Here is a 23,355-nt window from a genome sequence, read left to right on the forward strand (position 1 = left end):
GTCACATAGAAAGGTAAGCTGAAGGTCAGATGTATAGGAGGAAATGGGGGCTGAAAGGATTAGCAAACTATTATATGTGGTTTGGTGATCTGTGTTTTGCTTTGTAACCAATGAATTGGATTAATTATTTCATAAATACCAGTCACAGTGATCACAATGTGCAGAGTTGCTCAGACTGATTCTGTATACTTTGTGTGTGAACAGAGATGCCCGATGATGGCTTAGTTAGCAGACATTAAAATGCACAAACTACGACTAGATACAGTATGTGTTTTTATTTATCCTTACCTTCTCCAACTTAGATAGAGCTAGGGAATAACAGTCCTTGGCGCTAAATTGCATAAATCGCATGTTTGCTGGATGTGTTAGCTCTGTAATGACTCTCAGACTTGGAAATAACCTAATAAACAGAGATACAGAAAATTACAAGGTTGGTATACACTTATAAAAAAAAAAAAAAAATATATATATATATATATATACATTATATATATATATATATATATATATATATATATATATAAAATGACAATAATTAATGTAATATGGTTTATTATAACACTTTAAAGTAGATCTAAACCAAATCACTAATTAGAATGCTATATAACACTTAACATGTTTAAATAACTTCATTAATCATTTTCAGTATGGCTTACTTGGTCCAGCCTGTGTCATTCATAGCATATAATAAATATTGACATGTGTCTGACAGCCAGAGGAGTTTCAGTTTGGATGGGACAAAATGTGTCAGTGTCATGGACCATGCCCGCTTAGACTTCTGCCCTCTCATCTTATTGGCCAGGGGGTATGCCAGCTGGGTCCGGTAGAGTTACCATCAAGAGCATGCCGCCCATCCAATCAAAATTGCCACATATGGCGCGAGTATCCACAGCTTCAGGTATAGAGATGGAAGCATGTGGTGATAGGTGATAGCAGCTCCGAGTTAGTGAGATCCCTGTTTGAATAACAGACAACCTCACTGTTCAGCATGGCATACTCTCACTTGACGTCTGATGGGCTTCACTGACATACATACAATTTCGGTCACATCAGCTGTCATATGACTCCAATAGCCATTTTATATGAGTGACATAGGCATTTGGAGAGATTCTCAGGGGGATAGTTTAACATGTCAATGTTTATTACTTGGTATAGATGACACAGGCTGGACCAAGTGAGCAGTGCTGAGCCATGTACCCTACTTGACATTAATTGTTGTAGAGATAGTCACAGAGGTATGCAGCTTCTTATCATACATGCCTTCTTATTACCATAAACAGGAGTCCAGAGGCTTCAAGGAGCTTTTGGTCTTACCAGACCCAAGCCCTAAGCCTGATGTTTCCGCCTTATGGCTAGAACAATCTTTAGGATTTATGCTGACCACGTCTCTGTCTGCTATCTGTACCTACCTTGGGAAGTTTATGGACAATGTTTCTGCTCTCTGCCTAGACCACTCATTTGCCTGTTTGTTGACAAGGTCTCTGCCTGGCACTTGTACTGACCCTTCTACATGTCCCACTGGTGTCTCCCATGTTCCTGGGAGATACCAGTCCCACTCATCCTTTGTGGATAACTACACTATTGAAACCACTGGTACTCTTTTGTTTACCCTTTGTTCAGCCTCCTGTACTTCCTGGCCAGTGAACATAGAATTGTGTTGTAAGGGCAGTCGTATACCAGTAGGTTAGGCCTGCTTGTTTTTTAGGAACAGGAACTGCTGCGGGTGAAGCTACACTATACTACATTCACTGACCACTCATACAGAGGCAACCATCACAAAACATTGTTCTCTATGCAGTATTGGTTGATTTTTGTGATTTACAGGTTGCAATATTGGCTACATAATCAGTCCAAATATTTAAAAAATCTTACACGTTGTACATTCGTGGGAAGAGCAACAGAATGTGTGTTGAGGTATAACTGTAAGTTTGCCTATTCTGTATATTAGAAATATCTTTCTACATTTTCCAAAAATCTGTGGCAAAAAACAAATTTTTAAAAAAAATCCTTATTCCTCTTAGAAAATATATGGGGTGTTACTATGTGGTAATTTTGTGGGTGTTTCCACTGTCCTGATGCTCTAGGGCCTCCAAAAGTGTTATATGTAGTCAGGAAATTAGATACTTAATTTATGCTCATAGAAAGCCTTGAGGTGCTGGATTTTGGGCCTAGGTATCTGGCTAGGCTGTAAAAAAGGTTCATGCGCATGGTATCACCATACTCAGGAGAAGTATCAGAATGTGTTTTGAGGTCTAATTTTAAAGGATAAGTTCACCTTTGGGAACATGTTACATGCAGCTGCGCTTGTTGCCCCCCTCCCTCTGACAGATAGTACGGGGAGAAGTCTCCCTGTACTATCTGTCAAAGTTGAAAACAGCGCTCCTGTGCGGGGCTCCACCCACACGGCTATGTCATTCATTCACGGACTTCCGTGAATGAATGAACTGCAAGTCCAGACAACCTTAGCGGCTGTGGGCTTGTAGTTTTCAATGAACTACCATGGCGCTGTGGAGCACTGTGGTAGTTCATTGAAGCTTCCTGTCAGAACATCTGCTTGCTCGTACATCCCATATGGCAAGCAGATATTCTGACAGGAGACCTGCATGGCATCAGCGATCTACTGATCACTGGTGCAATGCTTTCCAGGCTCCTTTAGGCAACAATAATAAATGCACATTTTTTACCAGCAAAAAAATGTGCATTTATTACTTTTGTCTAAAAGGTGAACTTATCCTTTAAGTATGTCTTTGCCATGTGTTAGAAATATCTTACTAAGTGACAAATTTGGGTAAAAAAAAAAGCATTTTCTTCCCATATTTTCCAAAAACTGCCTCATGTTCATTTTTGTGGTTTTTCCACTCTCCTGGTTCTTCAGGGCCTTAATAAATGTGGTACAACTAATTTAAGGTCTTATATTCCTGGGAGTGTTTAAAGTATTTCCAGCAGTACCACATAGTGTTACAACTGTTAAGTCTGTCTTATTTGGGACAGCAGCTGGCCTAATCCCTAAGATCATTCCCCTCTTTAGATATGATCAGGCCCGGATTGCGACAAAAAATAGGCCTAGGCATTTTAGACTGAACGACCCAGTTTTTTTTGTAAACCAAATAATGCCAACTACCGGTTTCTAAGAGAGAGGGGTGATGAGATAGAGGAGGGACAGAGAGGGGGATGAGAGAGGGAGAGATGAGGGAGAACGAGGGGGCATGAGAGAGAGGGGGATGAAAGAGATGGGGCGGATAAGAGAGAGGGGGCATGAGAGAGAGGAATATGAAAGAGAGAGGGTGGAGATGAGAGAGAGATGGGAGGATGAGCAATAGAGAGGGGGTGGGGGGAGAGAAAGAGAGGTGAAGATGGGGGGATGGGCGATAGAGGGGGGATGAGGAGGAGAATGAGGGCAGAAGAGAGAGGGGGAGATGAGGAGGGATAGGAGATAGAGGGAGGATGGGGAAGAGAGAGGGGGATGAAAGAGATGGGGGGGATAAGAGAGAGGGGGCATGAGAGAGAGGAATATGAAAGAGAGAGGGTGGGATTGAGAGAGAGAGGGGAGGATGAGCGATAGAGGGGGGGTGGGGGGAAAGAAAGAGAGGTGAAGATGAGGGGGGATGAGCGATAGAGGGGGGATGAGGAGGAGAATGAGGGCAGAAGAGAGAGGGGGAGATGAGGAGGGATAGGAGATAGAGGGCGGATGGGGGAGAGAGAGAGGGGGGAGATGAGAGAGCTGGGGGGGATAAAGAGAGGGGGATGAAAGAGAGAGGGGGGATGACAGAGGGGGATGAGAAAGAGAGAGGGGGTGAAAAAGACAGAGGGGGGTTAAATAGAGAGAGGGGGGAGGAAAAAGAGTGAGGGGGGTGAGAAAGAGAGAAGGGGGATGAGAAAGAGAGAAGGGGGATGAGAGAGAGGGGGTGAAAAAGACAGAGGGGGGTTAAATAGAGAGAGGGGGGGGAAAGAGTAGGGGGGTGAGAAAGAGAGAAGGGGGATGAGAGAGAGTGGGAATGAGAGACAGAGGGAGGATGAGGGTGGGAGAGAGAGGTGAGGAGGGAGAGAGAGCGGATGAGTGAGAGAGGAGGATAGGGAAAAGAGCTAGAGGGGGAGTGAGAGAGGGGGAGATGAGAGAGAGAAAGGGGGAGAGGAGGGAGGTGGGGGATGAGAAAGAGGGGGGGTGAGATGGGATGAGGGAGAGAGAGGGGGGGTGAGAGAGAGGGGGAGGAAAGAGAGAGGGGAGGATGATAGAGAGAGGGGAGAAGGGGAATGAGATAGAGGGGGTGGGGGGAAAAGAGAGGGGGGAGATGAGAGAGCAAGGGGGGGTGAGAGATAGAGGGGGTGGGGGGAGAGAGGAAGGGTGAAAGAGAGGAGGATATGAAAGATAAAGAGAGGGATGGGGGAAGAGGAGGGGGTGAAAGAGAGAGGGGGGATGAGGGGTGGAAAGAGAGGGGGATGAGAGAGAGGGGGGATGTAGAAAGAGGGGGATGTAGAGAAAGAGGATGAAATAGGGGGGGATAAGAGAGGGGGGTTAAGAGGGAGGGGGAGAGAGAGAGGGGGATGTAAAGCCGGGGGTGAGAGAGAGGAGGGATGAGAAAGGAGGATGAGAGAGAGAGAAGGGATGAGAGAGAGAGGGGGGATAGGGGGAGGTGAGGGGGGATGCAGAGATGGGGGATGTGAGAGAGGGGGATGAGAGAAAGAGGGAGGATAAGAGTTGGAGGAGAGAGGGAATGAGAGAGAAAGTGGGATGAGGGAGAAAGATGAGGGATGAGGGGGGGTTATTAGAGTTATTAGGGTCGGTGGACCCTGTCATTATCTGCAGTCCTTTCTGTGCCCCCCTGTCCCAGTCCCTGTCTGTGGGTAGGTGTGTCGTGTGTGTGATGCCCAGTAACTTCCATTCCAGCAGTAGACGTATAGACGGACTGTCATCTGCTGCTTGCGCCTCCTGCCAGTCCTCATCCTCCAGGCCCCCAGTCAGTCTGTCCACTGGGGGGCCATACAAACTACTGAATACCATTTTGAGTTGCAATTACATTTCAGCAAAATGGAGAAGCCTGCTGGATAATTTTTTCACTTTGATGTTGGGAGTGTCTTTGAATTCAGTCCTCTATAGGTTGATCATTATCATTTTCCTCCCTCCTAGATTGTAAGCTCCAAGGAGCAGGGCCCTCAAATCCCTCTTGTATTGAACTGTATTGTTGCTGTATTGTCTCCCGTTATATTGTAAAGCGCTGAGCAAACTGTTGGCGCTATATACATCCTGTATTATAATAATAATAATAATTTCCATCAAACAATGAGGCATCCTTACATTCCTAACAAATTACCCAGTCCATATCAGTATAGATATCCAGCATGATATTTTTTCCCATTGAGATCTGATGTGTTTTCAAAGTGTTCCTTTAATTTTTTTGAGCAGTGTATATTTTTTGTCAGCTCAGTGGTTGTGCCAATAAACCTGCCATTTTAAATTATTCTCCAAGATGGTTAGGTATTTCCAACACACTGTCAGCTAAAAATGAGTTTAATCTCCAGGACCATTCTTTATACCATGGGAATGACAATATGAATGTGGCCATACAGGGAGCATGAATGGAGGTGGTTATATTGCCAATAATAGAATATTGTACTTTCAGGACCTTTGACTTACAAAGATTTAGTCTACTCTGGAATATTTTGAGTGGAGATATGAATGTTAGGTTCAATCCATCTCCTTGGCATCTAGAGTGCACCATGTGTCACATAGATCAAGTGTTTGAGTGTCCTTTATGGTAGGGCTGAATGTTTGTCAGAGTTGTCTATGAGAGGGTGTAATGTTGCATTAAAATCAATTACAAGGACTATCATGTCTTTAACATGATCTAAACGTTCAGAGATACAATTAGCTAAAAATTACACGTGTTATTTGTTTGGAAAGTATACATTTGCTATCATGATGCAAGTCTGTGCCATGAATTCTATCAAAAGTAGGAACTTGCCATCTGCATCGATCCCCACATCCTACATAACTAGTTGCAAGAACTTGTGTGGCAACATCAAAACACCTTTGGATTTGTTGGACAGAGGGTTTCCTGGTATGCCATGGGCTAAAAGTGGTAGTACAATCTCTGTATCTTTTGATGTTTAAAATGGGTTTCCTGTAATAATTCAGTAGAAGTGTTTAGTCTTTTTCAAATCTCTCAAATTCATGGACCTGCTCTCTGTTAAAACCTATAAGTTAAAACTTTTCTTGTTAAATGAAATAAATGTGAAAGAAGAGCTTGAGACCATTGGTACTCAGTGTATGCATAAGGTAGAGGATGTACGATGGTCCCTCCAAGAAGCTGATGTACATGACCACCTATCCAGGATGAAAATATTAGATTGCCAAAGGCAGGCTAGAAGAAAAACAAAGCTGTTTTTGAAGGTGGGGTAAAGGGCTGATGGGGAGGAAAAATTAAGGGAATAGTAAAATGTTAGAAAAGACTTCTCTACTAAAGGAGGAAGCTGAAAAGAATTGTCAGAAATCTTAAAATAGAGTGTGACTTTTCTACATAATATGAGTAGATCAGTAGGAGTCATTAGGAGGCAAAACTTTGTCCGCCAATCAGGTGGGAGATTTGGCGCCTCTCTTTGTGATGGGTGGGGGGGTGGTATTTGGGAAGTAAGGTTGTGTCAAGCTTTAGCAGTTGGTTGGGTTCTACTATCATGAGACATGTTAAAGAGGCAACATTCATATTATGCTAAGTGGAGTGTGCAGTATTCGTACAGGGAAAGATGCAGTAGCCTGTGTGTTTGATCCTGAAATCTCCAATGTGCTTTGTAGTGTGGAGGCAATGGGAACAGATTGCTACTGGAGGAAGTACAAGTCCTAATTTAAAAACATTTTTGGAAAACAATTTAAAACAGCACAAGATGTACCGGTAACTAGAGATGAGCGAATCGAAGTAGGCGAAGTGGAATTCGAGTCGAATATTGGAAATATTCAAATCCGAAAAATAGCCTACTTCGGACGCGCGAATCAAAATTTTTCCTAAAATGGCGGCGGACATGTGCGGCGACGGAGCGGGGATGTCTGGGAAGGCGCGCAGACAAGGCGCGCTGACCCATAATGCATTCCTTAATGACATGTGATCGCATTAGCCAATCAGCAGCCAGGCAGCCAGCACTGTGTAATGGTCGAGCTATAAATAGCGGCCATTTTAGAATTCTTCATTTGCCTCCAGTCATTCAAGAGAGGCAGACCGCTCTGTATTAGGGACAGAGTTAGGGCCACAGAAACGTTACTTGGGGACAGAGAAACGTTACTTAGGGACAGAGAAGCATTACTCAGGGACACAGAATTGTTAATGAGGGCCACAGAATCGTTACTTAGGGCCAAAGAAACGCTAGTTAGGGCCACAGAATTGTTACTCAGGGACAGACAGAATTGTTACTGAGTGCCAGAGAATTGTTACTTAGGGCCACAGAAACGTTAGTTAGGGCCACAGAATTGTTACTCAGGGACAGACACAGAATTGTTACTGAGGGCCACAGAACTGTTACTTAGGGCCACAGAAACGTTATTAGGGCCACAGAATTGTTACTCAGGGACAGACACAGAATTGTTACTGAGTGCCAGAGAATTGTTACTTAGGGCCACAGAAACGTTAGTTAGGGCCACAGAATTGTTACTCAGGGACAGACACAGAATTGTTACTGAGGGCCACAGAACTGTTACTTAGGGCCACAGAAACGTTAGTTAGGGCCACAGAATTGTTACTCAGGGACAGACAGAATTGTTACTGAGTGCCAGAGAATTGTTACTTAGGGCCACAGAAACGTTAGTTAGGGCCACAGAATTGTTACTCAGGGACAGACACAGAATTGTTACTGAGGGCCACAGAACTGTTACTTAGGGCCACAGAAACGTTAGTTAGGGCCACAGAATTGTTACTCAGGGACAGACACAGAATTGTTACTGAGGGCCACAGAATTGTTACTTAGGGCCACAGAAACGTTACTTAGGGACACAGAATTGTTACTGAGGGCCACAGAACTGTTACTTAGGGCCACAGAAACGTTAGTTAGGGCCACAGAATTGTTACTCGGACAGACACAGAATTGTTACTGAGGGCCACAGAACTGTTACTTAGGGCCACAGAAACGTTAGTTAGGGCCACAGAATTGTTACTCAGGGACAGACACAGAATTGTTACTGAGGGCCACAGAATTGTTACTTAGGGCCACAGAAACGTTACTCAGGGACACAGAATTGATACTGAGGGCCACAGAACTGTTACTTAGGGCCACAGAAACGTTAGTTAGGGCCACAGAATTGTTACTCGGACAGACACAGAATTGTTACTGAGGGCCACAGAATTGTTACTGAGGGCCACAGAACCGTTACTTAGGGCCACAGAATTGTTACTCAGGGACAGACACAGAATTGTTACTCAGGGACACAGAATTGTTACTGAGGGCCACAGAACCGTTACTTAGGGCCACAGAATTGTTACTCAGGGACACAGAATTGTTACTGAGGGCCACAGAACCGTTACTTAGGGCCACAGAATTGTTACTCAGGGACACAGAATTGTTACTTAGGGCCACAGAAACGTTAGTTAGGGCAACAGAATTGTTACTCAGGGACAGACACAGAATTGTTACTGAGGGCCACAGAATTGTTACTTAGGGCCACAGAAACGTTACTCAGGGAACAGAATTGTTACTGAGGGCCACAGAACTGTTACTTAGGGCCACAGAAACGTTAGTTAGGGCCACAGAATTGTTACTCGGACAGACACAGAATTGTTACTGAGGGCCACAGAATTGTTACTGAGGGCCTCAGAACCGTTACTTAGGGCCACAGAATTGTTACTCAGGAACACAGAATTGTTACTGAGGGCCACAGAACCGTTACTTAGGGCCACAGAATTGTTACTCAGGGACAGACACAGAATTGTTACTGAGGGCCACAGAATTGTTACTGAGGGCCACAGAACCGTTACTTAGGGCCACAGAATTGTTACTCAGGGACACAGAATTGTTACCGAGGGCCACAGAACCGTTACTTAGGGCCACAGAATTGTTACTCAGGGCCACAGAACTGTTACTTAGGCCCACAGAAACGTTAGTTAGGGACACAGAATTGTTACTCAGGGACAGACACAGAATTGTTACTGAGGGCCACAGAATTGTTACTTAGGGCAACAGAAACGTTACTCAGGGACACAGAATTGTTACTGAGGGCCACAGAACCGTTACTTAGGGCCACAGAATTGTTACTCAGGGACAGACACAGAATTGTTACTCAGGGACACAGAATTGTTACTGAGGGCCACAGAACCGTTACTTAGGGCCACAGAAACGTTACTCAGGGACACAGAATTGTTACTGAGGGCCACAGAGCCGTTACTTAGGGCCACAGAATTGTTACTCAGGGACAGACACAGAATTGTTACTGAGGGCCACAGAATTGTTACTGAGGGCCACAGAACCGTTACTTAGGGCCACAGAAACATTAATCAGGGATACAGAATTGTTACTGAGGGCCACAGAACTGTTACTTAGGGCCACAGAAACGTTAGTTAGGGCCACAGAATTGTTACTCAGGGACAGACACAGAATTGTTACTGAGGGACACAGAATTGTTACTGAGGGACACAGAACTGTTACTTAGGGCCACATAATTGTTACTCAGGGACACAGAATTGTTACTGAGGGCCACAGAACCGTTACTTAGGGCCACAGAATTGTTACTCAGGGACAGACACAGAATTGTTACTGAGGGCCACAGAATTGTTACTGAGGGACACAGAATTGTTACTGAGGGCCACAGAACCGTTACTTAGGGCCACAGAATTGTTACTCAGGGACAGACACAGAATTGTTACTGAGGGCCACAGAATTGTTACTTAGGGCCACAGAAACGTTACTCAGGGACACAGAATTGTTACTCAGGGACAGACACAGAATTGTTACTCAGGGACAGACACAGAATTGTTACTGAGGGCCACAGAATTGTTACTTAGGGCCACAGAAACGTTACTCAGGGACACAGAATTGTTACTGAGGGCCACAGAACCGTTACTTAGGTCCACATAAACGTTATTCAGGGACACAGAATTGTTACTGAGGGCCACAGAACTGTTACTTAGGGCCACAGAAACGTTAGTTAGGGCCACAGAATTGTTACTCAGGGACAGACACAGAATTGTTACTGAGGGACACAGAATTGTTACTGAGGGACACAGAATTGTTACTGAGGGACACAGAACTGTTACTTAGGGCCACATAATTGTTACTCAGGGACACAGAATTGTTACTGAGGGCCACAGAACCGTTACTTAGGGCCACAGAATTGTTACTCAGGGACACAGAATTGTTACTGAGGGCCACAGAACCGTTACTTAGGGCCACAGAATTGTTACTCAGGGACAGACACAGAATTGTTACTGAGAGCCACAGAATTGTTACTGAGGGACACAGAACTGTTACTTAGGGCCACATAATTGTTACTCAGGGACACAGAATTGTTACTGAGGGCCACAGAACCGTTACTTAGGGCCACAGAATTGTTACTCAGGGACAGACACAGAATTGTTCCTGAGGGCCACAGAATTGTTACTTAGGGCCACAGAAACGTTACTCAGGGACACAGAATTGTTACTCAGGGACAGACAGAATTGTTACTCAGGGACAGACACAGAATTGTTACTGAGGGCCACAGAATTGTTACTTAGGGCAACAGAAACGTTACTCAGGGACACAGAATTGTTACTCAGGGACAGACACAGAATTGTTACTCAGGGACAGACACAGAATTGTTACTGAGGGCCACAGAATTGTTACTTAGGGCCACAGAAACGTTACTCAGGGACACAGAATTGTTACTCAGGGACACAGAATCGTTTAATTAAAGAGTATGTCAGACAACATGCAGAGGAGTGGCAGAGGAGGCAATGTTTTAGGAGCGAGCAGACGTGGCAGCAGAGGAAGGGGTCGAGGCAGCACTATTCGCAGCCAGAGGCTAGTGCTCCCGGTGTCATCCAGTACAGTGAGGAAGAGCTAACAGAGGGCGGTCAGGAACGGGGGGAGACATCCGCCTCTTCAGCAGCCAGGCGAAGAAGTAGTGGCGAGGAGAGTGGCTCGGTAGCCGGTGTAGAGACAGGTCTGTCTCCTGACCCACACGCAGCCGAGGGGGCTAGTAGTGAGGCGGAGACCCTAATTGATGATGATGAGGCTGATCGCACTTGGCAGCCTCGTTGTCATCAGGCTATTGCTTCCGCATCATCAGGAGAAGAGGGTGGCAGCTTGGCAGCAAGCAAAACAGTCGGTGGGTTGTCTCCATCGCCACACTCTGCCATGTGCCACTTTCAGGTCTCCTCACACACTGCTAATGTGTTGAATTTTTTGACATAGGGTGCTGGCAGATTACGGGCCTCCCATAGCTGCTGCCAGGCCCCTAATCTGCCATAGGCCCCTATATACCGCCTCCTCATGCTGCTGCCAGGTCCAGAGTCTGTCATGGGTCCCTGTACGGCCTCCCATTGCTGCTGTCTCCATCGCCACACTCTGCCATGTGCCACTTTCAGGTCTCCTCACACACTGCTGGTGTGTTCAGTTTTTTGACATAGGGTGCTGGCAGATTACGGGCCTCCCATAGCTGCTGCCAGGCCCCTAATCTGCCATAGGCCCCTATATACCGCCTCCTCATGCTGCTGCCAAGTCCAGAGTCTGTCATGGGTCCCTGTACGGCCTCCCATTGCTGCTGTCTCCATCGCCACACTCTGCCATGTGCCACTTTCAGGTCTCCTCACACTGCTGGTGGGTTCCATTTTGTCATAGGGTGCTGGCAGATTACGGGCCTCCTATAGCTGCTGCCAGGCCCCTAATCTGCCATAGGCCCCTATATACCACCTCCTCATGCTGCTGCCAGGTCCAGAGTCTGTCATGGGTCCCTGTACGGCCTCCCATTGCTGCTGTCTCCATCGCCACACTCTGCCATGTGCCACTTTCAGGTCTCCTCACACAGTGCTGGTGTGTTGAATTTTTTGACATAGGGTGCTGGCAGATTACGGGCCTGCCATAGCTGCTGCCAGGCCCCTAATCTGCCATGGGCCCCTATACTGCCTCCTCATGCTGCTGCCAGGTCCAGGAGAACGTAGTCACACAGGGGAGGAACTTCTCAGTGTAATGAACAGAGAAATCGACAGATGGCTGTCTCCGCGCAAACTGAAAATCAGAACCATGTTGACCGACAACGGAAAGAACATGGTGTCTGCTCTGCGTCAAGTAAGGTTGTGCCATGCACCATGCATGGCTCACGTGTTCAATCTGGTTGTCAAGCGGTTCCTAAAATCCACCATCCCACTGCAAGACATCCTTAAAATGTCACGTAAACTTTGCATGCATTTCAGCCATTTCTACACCGCAAAGCACACCCTTCTTGAGCTGCAGCGGCAGAACGGAATTGCACAGCATCGCCTGATCTGCGACGTTGCAACAAGGTGGAATTCAACCCTACACATGTTAGACCGCCTTTACGAACAGCGAAAGGCCATCACCGATTTCCTGATGTTACAAGCGGATAAAGGTACTCCCCTGTGTAACTTCGATGTCAGCCATTGGCAGCTCATGCGTGACACCTGCCGCTTGCTCAGGCCCTTTGAGGAGGCCACGCTATTCGTGAGTCGGCAGGACTATGGGATGAACGACGTCATTCCTCTGTTGCACGTCCTGGAACAAATGCTGTTAACAATGGCTGGTCAGGGTGCGGTAGACGTGGCGCACAGATCTCAACGCCACATGACCCCTGTGGGGGCAGGTCAGGAAGAAGAGGAGGAGGTAGAGGAGGACATTTGTGCTCAGGAATTATTGAGTGAAATGGGTGGTTTTTCCACACAGCGGACAGGAGTGGAGGAGCAGGAGCATCTGGTAGAGGAGGAGGAGGAGGAGACAGAGGACCCAGACGCACCGTGGCAGTATGCTGTGGAGATGGAGGCAGGGAGTCCCTCGCATTCCTTGGCACAAATGGCCCATAGCATGCTCGGTTGCTTGCGTAGCGACAGCCGAATAATAACCATCAGACAGAGGGATGACTTTTGGCTGTCCACCTTGTTGGACCCTCGCTACCGTTCAAAAATGGTGGCCTTTTTCACACCTGCTGAGAGGGAGGCCAAAATAACGTACTATAAAAACCACCTATGTAGTCAGTTGGTCTCTGCCTTTCTGCGCCAATGTCCATCCTCAGACACTGTGGGCCCTGTGCGCTCGCGTTCCGCTGCCATGGCAGCAGGGGAGGGGTGGGGTGGTAGGAGCAGTGGCAGCTCCACCAGCAGCGGCTGCCTCAGTCTGCAGTCGATGATGAGTAGCTTTCTTCACCAGCGCAGTGAGGAAACTACTAACCAGCCGCAGCAGCAGCAGCAGCAGCATCAGGTGGACCTGGAGCAGGACCTCAAACAACAGGCTTGGGCCTACTTGGACAGCACCCTGCCAACTGAGGTAGACAATCCCCTTGACTACTGGGCAACGAAACTTGACCTTTGGCCCCAACTAGCTGAATTTGCCCTTGAAAGGCTGTCATGCACGGCCAGTAGCGTGGCATCGGAGCGCGTGTTTAGTGCGGCAGGAGGTATTGTAACTCCGCGGAGGACACGACTGTCCACCCAAAGTGTGGAGAGACTCACGTTTGTGAAAATGAATCAGGCGTGGATTAGTCTGGATTTCATACCACCAGTTCCTGACACAACTGACTAAATCCGCCATGAATCATGCCTCAAACATTTGCCACTTTCAGGTTTCCTCACACACTGCTGGTGTGTTCCATTTTTTGTCATAGGGTGCTGGCAGATTACGGGCCTCCTATAGCTGCTGCCAGGCCCCTAATCTGCCATGGGCCCCTGTACCGCCTCCTCATGCTGCTGCCAGGTCCACAGTGTCTCATGCCATGTGCCACTTTCAGGTCTCCTCACACTGCTGGTGTGTTGAATTTTTTGACATAGGGTGCTGGAAGATTACGGGCCTCCCATAGCTGCTGCCAGGCCCCTAATCTGACATGGGCCCCTATACCGCCTCCTCATGCTGCTGCCAAGTCCAGAGTCTGTCATGGGTCCCTGTATGGCCTCCCATTGCTGCTGTCTCCATCGCCACACTCTGCCATGTGCCACTTTCAGGTCTCCTCACACACTGCTGGTGTGTTGAATTTTTTGACATAGGGTGCTGGCAGATTACGGGCCTCCCATAGCTGCTGCCAGGCCCCTAATCTGCCATAGGCCCCTATATACCGCCTCCTCATGCTGCTGCCAAGTCCAGAGTCTGTCATGGGTCCCTGTACGGCCTCCCATTGCTGCTGTCTCCATCGCCACACTCTGCCATGTGCCACTTTCAGGTCTCCTCACACACTGCTGGTGTGTTCAATTTTTTGACATAGGGTGCTGGCAGATTACGGGCCTCCTATAGCTGCTGCCAGGCCCCTAATCTGCCATGGGCCCCTGTACCGCCTCCTCATGCTGCTGCCAGGTCCACAGTGTCTCATGCCATGTGCCACTTTCAGGTCTCCTCACACTGCTGGTGTGTTGAATTTTTTGACATAGGGTGCTGGCAGATTACGGGCCTCCCATAGCTGCTGCCAGGCCCCTAATCTGCCATGGGCCCCTATACCACCCTCCTCATGCTGCTGCCAAGTCCAGAGTCTGTCATGGGTCCCTGTACGGCCTTCCATTGCTGCTGTCTCCATCGCCACACTCTGCCATGTGCCACTTTCAGGTCTCCTCACACACTGCTGGTGTGTTGAATTTTTTGACATAGGGTGCTGGCAGATTACGGGCCTCCCATAGCTGCTGCCAGGCCCCTAATCTGCCATAGGCCCCTATATACCGCCTCCTCATGCTGCTGCCAAGTCCATAGTCTGTCATGGGTCCCTGTACGGCCTCCCATTGCTGCTGTCTCCATCGCCACACTCTGCCATGTGTCACTTTCAGGTCTCCTCACACACTGCTGGTGTGTTCAATTTTTTGACATAGGGTGCTGGCAGATTACGGGCCTCCCATAGCTGCTGCCAGGCCCCTAATCTGCCATAGGCCCCTATATACCGCCTCCTCATGCTGCTGCCAAGTCCAGAGTCTGTCATGGGTCCCTGTACGGCCTCCCATTGCTGCTGTCTCCATCGCCACACTCTGCCATGTGCCACTTTCAGGTCTCCTCACACACTGCTGGTGTGTTGAATTTTTTGACATAGGGTGCTGGCAGATTACGGGCCTCCCATAGCTGCTGCCAGGCCCCTAATCTGCCATGGGCCCCCGTACCGACTCCTCATGCTGCTGCCAGGCCCGTAATCTGTCATGGGCCCCTGTTGTCGCTTGTTGGCATATTCCGCTCGTTCAGATGCTCCTTCTCCTGCTACTCCTCTTCACGGATTCCGTCAGCAGTCTTTCTTGGAATCCGTTTCCAAGAGACAACAGTTTGCGAGCACGCACCCGACGGTGCAGAAGCTGAACGTCCTCCTGTCCAAGTTGCTGCTGCCAGGCTCGTAATCTGTCATGCGCCCCTGTACCGCCTCCTCATGCTGCTGCCAGGTCCAGAGTGTGTCATGGGCCCCCGTACCGACTCCTCATGCTGCTGCCAGGCCCGTAATCTGTCATGGGCCCCTGTACCGCCTCCCCATGCTGCTGCCAGGTCCAGAGTGTGTCATGGGTCCCTGTACGGCCTCCCATTGCTGCTGCCAGGCCCGTAATCTGCCATGGGCCCCCGTACCGACTCCTCATGCTGCTGCCAGGCCCGTAATCTGTCATGGGCCCCTGTACCGCCTCCTCATGCTGCTGCCAGGTCCAGAGTGTGTCATGGGTCCCTGTACGGCCTCCCATTGCTGCTGTCTCTATCGCCACACTCTGCCATGTGCCACTTTCAGGTCTCCTCACACTGCTGGTGGTTTCCATTTTTGTCATAGGGTGCTGTATGGCCTCCCATTGCTGCTGCCTCCACCGCCACACTGTGGCTCCACACTCTGGTTTTGGCCCCGTGACTGCCCAAATGAGTGAAGTGTGCGGTGATTCTAAGATCGACGGCACTCATCTGCATGTCATACTGACTGACAGTATTATTTCTCTTCCCCAGCAGACGCCAAGGGCATTTAAATTAAAGGTACAGTGTTCTGCACTAATATTAAGTCTCTCTGAAGCCTAGAAACACCCTTTTTTAAGTTAAATTCACAGCGAAAATATTCGACTCGAATCGAAATTTTTCCACGAATTCGCCGAATCAGTCGAATCGAATTTTTGAATACTTCGCTCATCTCTACCGGTAACCATAAAAAAACGTTATCTACTAGACAAATGTGGCATGTCTATCTGGATTCTGAGTCTGAGAGTGTTAGAGATGCATATAAATTACATTGTGGGGATAAGTTGTCCTGTTGGGTCGAGTAATATGGAAGCCCTGTACTGAGTATTGCACAATACAGTATGAAATGAGTATGAGGTGGGACAATGTTTGGTGGTACTAGCTAATATCCTATCTCTCATTTAGTATCCAGCATAGTTCTCCTTTCATAGACAGAAAATTATCAGCAGATGTGCCAACTCTCATTGTGCAAGCAAATTCTGCTTCTGTCATCATCAGAAAGCATGCATAAAGAAGCTGGAAAAGATAATTAGCACTGAAATTTAAAAAAAAAATTGAAAAAATAAGTATTTTTATGAAACAAACATGGCAATTGTTTATGATTCAATATATCCTGATTTAGCAAATCTAATGTTATCCAGTTAGGATTTATATTTACTTTAACCATTTGAATACCAGGCAATTTTAAACCCTCCTGCCCAGGCCATTTTTCAGGTTTCAGCGCTCTCACACTTTGAATGACAATTGCGCGGTCATACAACATTGTACCCAAACTAAAATTTTATCATTTTCTTCACACAACTAGAGATTTCTTTTGGTGGTATTTAATCATCGCTGGGGTTTTTATTTTTTGCTAAATTATCAAAAAAAGACTGAAAATTCTGAAAAAAAACACGTTTTTCTTTGTTTCTGTTATAAAAGTTTGCAAATAAATAATTGTTCTTCATAAATTTAGGCCGAGATGTATTCTACTACAGGTCTTTGGTGAAAATAACCCAAATTAGGATGTATTTTTTAGTTTGTAGGAAAGTTATAGAGTTCACAATCTATGGTATAGATCTGAATATTGATCAATCCTGAAGTACTGACAGCCAATCTAATTTCTTGAGGTCCAAGAATGTCAGAACAGTACAGATATCCCCCAAATTACCCCTTTTTGCAAAGTAGACAGTCTGACGTACATCATAAGAGGCATGGCGAGTTTTTTGAAGTTGTATTTTTTTAGTCATAATTTTTCTGAAAATGAAAAAACGCAAAAAATTATTTTCACTATTTTTTTTTTACATGCTGTCACCAGTGCAGTACAGTGTCTTCATATAACTGGCATGGCGGTGATCAGGGACACTGACTGGTGACAGTATGAAAAAAAAATATATATATTTTTTTTTGTATTATTATTTTTAATTTTTTATTACTTTTTTTTCTTTTTTTTAAGATTTTTTTTTATATTTCACTATGTCCAAATTAGTACAATGTTACCATAGTAACATTGTACTACTTTGGGGAAGTGATCAGTATTTTTTTTTTCTTTACACAATTTGCTTATAGCAAAGAATTACTTTGCTATAAGCAAGCATTTACCTGAATGACATGGATTCATTCAGAGTTTTTTTTTTTTTTTTTTTGTGCTTAGCTGTGATTTGGCCACAGCTAATCACATGACATGTGCATGTGATTAGCTGTGACCATCCACAGCTAGACAGTAGTATACAAAGGATGGCATGAATGAAGCCATCGATTGTATACAACTGTCATGTGACCTGCTGTGATTGGGCACAGCAGGTCAAATGGTATCGGCAACGGGGCCGATACTCAGATCTGTGATCGGCCATGTGCGCATTTGGCGTCCAACCCGGAAATCCAGTACATTTTGCCGGCCGCCTTTTGGCTATTGGCCGGGCATGTATTGGTTAATGACCAAGCAATTTGATTTGAAAAATATTTTAAACATGGCAAACCTAATTTGAATATTATTAAAAGGTAAATGTGGCTTTAAAAATCTTGTAAAAAAATTACTGTAGTGCACAGTGCCTTCCTCCTGAGTTAGTAGTCATGTTTTTTTATTTTTTATTTGGATCCTTTTACAAAGACAAAACAAGAACACCAAAGAAAAATAAGGTCCAAATCTGGAAACTCTTGTTTAGATATTTAATGCATTTAAAAAATTCTTCTAGGCAATCAGAGAGGAAGTGGGAGCAAGTACCTGTCAAAATTGGGTACCCGCTCCTCCCCACTTCACAAAGATGCCAATTCTTACCAGGAAGCGGGAGAAGAGTCCTTAAAATAGAACTGCCCCTCCTGGGTGGAGCTGCGCTTTGAAAAGTTGCAAATAAAAATTAAGTAAAATGTACATGTTTCCAAAACATATTTTTCCGTCTTTTTCTAGAAAAATTAGGCATAGTTCACACTGAGGAATAAAAGCAGGTGCTTGATATGCATTTTATTCCCACCATTGGCCTCCTAAAAATATTTATGTGGTAACCAGAGGTGTGAGTTCACATTGCTCCTGCCATGATACTTTGCTTTGTGGTCTGCCAATTTTTAACTCTGCATGTCAAGTTAGACAGGTGGCACCACCTTTCACAATTGCTCATTAAAGTCAAAGGAATTGCACCACAACTTCATGCTAAACCCAACTATGGCCGTTGCAGTGTTTTAGTTCAAAAACATCTCCACTGGGAAAGAAAAAATCCCCTTGGGGATTGAAAATGCATCAATTTTGCCTCCTGAACATGGGAAGAGAGGCCTCAAAGCAAACATGGAAATACACAGATGGAATACATATAAGATAGCTATTTTACCTGTCAAATATTTTGTGCTTCTGTCTATTGATTTATGACAGTTACGAAGCCCATTTGCAAAGTACAGCTAAGAGAATGACACCACTTCTTTTACAGTGACATCCTAATTTGGTGGTGTTATATTTCCACCCCATCCTGCTAAGTGGACATCAAAGGATTAGCTGCAGAGGGTTGATGTCATCCCCCTGCTTATTCCCCTGTAAGGTTTCCCCTTGTCAGCATAGTTGAATGTGGTGCACGTGATTGGCTACTAGTATTGCCCCTCCCTCAACCAGTGTTGATGCACAAGAGATTTCTGATACTAATTCAAATACAGGTATTTACTTGCATTAAAATACATGTAGTCACTTATTATTGAACACAGAGTTTCATTAGTATATGCCCTATAGGGCAAATTCACACTATACTCAATGAAGGAACACACAGGAAACAGTTGTTTCCTATGTGTTCCATTCACATTGCAATGCAACCTAGAGCTGTGCTGCAGTGTTCTCCGTAAAAATGCAGACATGCTGCATTTTATTGCAGCTCTCTGGTCCAAATCGCACCCCTTGTGCCGCCTGACATTGCAGTGAATACAGTGTACATTTTGCATTAGATTGGAAATTGATGGGAGCTGGAGAGATACTAGGTCTCACCTGTCCTTGTGTGAAGGTTTTACAGGTACCACACCCCTAATGGAACAGTGAAGAAAATGCACCCTAGTAGGATAAACTAATGGGGCTTTTAAGGTACCATACCATTATGGGTAAAAAGATGCATAATCATAAGCAATATTGGATAAAATAGAGCATATTTTATTATGACATTACGCCAATGTAGGCAGATACATAATGAGTCAACAACAATAAAAGAAACCAAAAATGCTTTTCCATAAAATTGAATCCAAAACTGGATAATCAATCAAAAGCTCAGACGCGTTTTGTGGAATGTGACCCACGTCTTCAGGGAAAATGGAAAAACTAAGCAACAATGCCTACAGTGGAATCAAAAATATACAACCAATTAACAATGAAAATATAGATAAAGCTTAACAATGTACACAAAATTATACAAAAAAATAGACATAAATGAAAACAGAGGCAGCAAATTACCAGTCAATGATAGCACTCTGTTCAATAGCAGCACCTAATGTACATGAAGATCAATAGTGATTGGATATACAAAGGGAGATTTTCTGAGCACCGGGGAGGAAGCCACCAGTCCGAGAGTACCTCAGATCAAATTGAGTAGCAAACACCAAGCCGTTGTTCTAAGGGTCCATAAAATAATCAATAATTAGAGATTTTTCACTTCCTTTCCTTTTTTCTTTCTAAGAAATCTAAGCCTCTCCCATCTCTGAAAAAGAAACAACTACACCCCTACTGCCCAAAATTGGTCAAAAAGTTTTTATACTATATATTACAGATAAAACCTGAGAGAGGGAAGGAAATCTAAAAAAAAAATATTATATATTGGACAAAAGCACAAAAAGACCCATTGCTTAGCTATATATAAATCCAAAAACAAAAAAAACCCATACCGGTCCAGATGAAAAAAGTATAGTGACCAACTGTTATAGGTTGGTGAATAAACACCTGTCTTGGTTGTTCCTGAGCATTGAAGAGGCAAAAATGTTAAGGAGGTTAAAAACAAACAAGAAAAGGGCCAAACAAGTGCCCCAGCAATAGTAATATGGACAGTAAGTTTGCGACTCTCAGAATAAGAATTAGCAAAGCGAACAGTGTATCGTAAATTTTTATGAAATAGTATAGCTACCCCTGCCTTTCAACCCATGGCCAGAGAACCATATACCTGACCCACCCAAAGTCTTGAAAGATGAGAAAGATCACTTCCAGAGAGATCTGTCTCCTGCAAAAGAGCCACATTTGCCCCAAACACTTTAAATTGCGCAAGACTTGCATGCGCTTGTTCGGTGAGTCTAGCCCCATAACATTCCATGAGATTACCTTCAGGTGATCCCTGTCATCAGGTGGAGCCATGCCTGACGCAGTATGAAATTAAGATAAGGCCCACGATAGGGCAGAACCACGTCAGTCATCACCCCAATGAGTCCAGGTTGAGCAGAGCAATAAACAGTACCTAGGGAAATGCAACAGTGAAAGACAACAAGGCAAAACAGTACAAGCTGAACTGTTAATGAATGGGGAGAGTCTCCCCGGGTAAACCAGGAACTTCACTTTTTTCCACACAGAGCAACCTAGTAAGGCTTTTGCACTAGACACTCTACTACCATACTAGAATGCAACGTAAATGGGGGGGGGGGGGGGGATAGGGAAGGGGGTAGGGCAGGGAAGAGGAGGGGCAAAGGGGGAAGAAAACCTGAAAATCCTCTGCGCCTATTCAAGGAGATAGATGTGCATGGCGATTCGCCACAGGGGAGGCATGTAGCAAAAAAGAAAAAACAAGGACCAGTCATTAGCCACTGTAGGACAAAGTATAATATTCCCTGAGAGAATATATAAAACCAAGGGCAACCATTACTTTAGAATCCGATGAGGCAGGTCAGCGGGTAACATAGAGGTCTTCAGCCTAACCAAAGTGGACCCATTTATGAGGTGGTTTTTGAGGGCTCAGCTGGTTCTGGAAAGGCACAGAGTTTCCCCTTGGGGGGAGGAGGAATACAGTGAAGAAGAAGAACTTTGATCCATGGATGCTTCAGGAATGCTATTGAGATAGTGTTCCATTTCTGACGGCAAGGTGAAAGATAGCCTTTCTCCGTCTGCTGGTTGAAAATGGAGGACAGCAGGATATGCCACAGTGAATATAACCTGCTTGTGATACAGAGTGGATCAAATTTCAGAAAAGGCCTTGCATTGGCGCATAACCTCCATCAAGTAGTCCGTGAACAAGAGCAGTTGGTGCTCATCTACAGATAAAGCATGTGCGCGTCACAATTTATGAAGGAAGCCCTATATATTAGCATAGTTCAGATTAGTACAGATAGCCTACAATCACAGGTCTAGGTTTAGGGTGGGAATCAGATGCCATGCCAATACGGTGGGCCCTTTCAACCGCACAAGGATACCACAGGCATAATTGCTCCAGAATGGACGTAGCACATACGTTAGTCAGCATGGAGGGAGAATACATCTCATGCAGGCCTATGATGCGCAGATTGTTAAGCTGTGAGTAATTTTCAAAATCGTCTACCTTATCCTGAAGATCTCTTTGGACCGTAGTGAGTCTGGCTACTGCGGCAGAAAGAGAAAATGAGTTGTCTTCGATGGAGGAGATCTTTCATATGGGTAATGCGCTGAGCCTGGACATGTAGATCTTTGTGAAGCTGCTCTAGCCCTTTAAGAACAGCACTATCAACAGCTGCTGTGTGAGTAGGTGTTAGGAGAGCCATGACTACATGGGCAATGCCCGCTGGTGAGGCAGGGTCTGGAGGCTGAGAAGCAGGTGGCTGTGGCTGCAGTGAATTCGGCTGATCCTTTGTGTCAGCCTGTGAGTTGGGAGCAGCTGCCATCTTGGCTGCAGCGGCCATTGTATCCCCCTGTGACAAGTGGGGGACAGAAGAGGAACGAGCGTGGGGCCACCCTACAAAGCAGTCCATGAGCTCCCCCTAAGCTGTGGTTAGGAAGGGGGGTCAGCCCTTGATCTATAGAGGCCTTGTACTGCATTAACTGAGGAGGGTGGCAGGAGCAGGGGCAGCTCACCTCCTCTCCATACGACACTGGAACCGGAAAATCAAGGGCTTTTTAAGTATGGGAGTGATCTGTGCATGCTTTAGAGGGGTAGAGAAGGCACCATTAGAGAGGGAGAGATTGAAGATGTGAGTGAGGGAGCATAAGACAGAAGAAGAGGGTGACCGTAGTAGTTGAGAGGGGACCAGGGGGCCATGTGGTGAGATGGGCTTCTGAGAAAACTTTAGTGACCTCTTCAGTAGTAGCAAGGTCAAAAGAGGAAAGTGTTGAGGGAGATTTAGTATAAGTTATGCTAAGTGGAATAGATGTCTGTGTAGTGGAGATGCCCCTATGAATTGCATCAATCTTGTTTTTGAAATTATTTGCAATATCATAAGCAGTGAGTTACTAGGTGGAGGTGAAGAAAGTAGAGAGTTAAAAGTAGAGAAGAGACAATGAGGACTGGATGATACGGTATTAATGACTTCAATACTGGGCACTTTTACTCCCTTCCTGCCCAGGACAATTTTCAGCTTTCAGCGCTGTTTCATTTTGAATGATAATTGCGCAACCCTGCAACATTGTACCCATATGAAATTTTTATAATTTTTTTTCACACAAATAGAGCTTTCTTTTGGTGGTATTTAACCACTTGCCTATCAGGCACTTATACCCCCTTATTTACCAGGCCAATTTTCAGCTTTCAGCGCTGCCGCACTTTGATTGACAATTGCGCGGTCATGCAACATTGTACCCATATGAAATTTTGATAATTTTTTTCTCACAAATAGAGCATTCTTTTGGTGGTATTTAATCGCCACTGGGCGCTTTACTTTTTGTGCTATAAATAAAAATTGCAAAAA

The 23,355-nt window shown here is 45.6% G+C and overlaps 1 pseudogene; it reads right to left on the reverse strand.

Moving 5' to 3' along the window:
• The window catches only part of LOC149457497 (potassium channel subfamily T member 2-like), a 1,031,266-nt pseudogene that overhangs the window by 479,339 nt on the left and 528,572 nt on the right, over positions 1 to 23,355 (reverse strand).

The sequence above is a fragment of the Staurois parvus genome, unplaced genomic scaffold (genome assembly GCF_062004578.1).
Source record: "Staurois parvus isolate SC_StPar_1 unplaced genomic scaffold, SC_StPar_1.0 ptg000318l, whole genome shotgun sequence".
In the NCBI taxonomy this organism is placed as follows: domain Eukaryota; kingdom Metazoa; phylum Chordata; class Amphibia; order Anura; family Ranidae; genus Staurois; species Staurois parvus.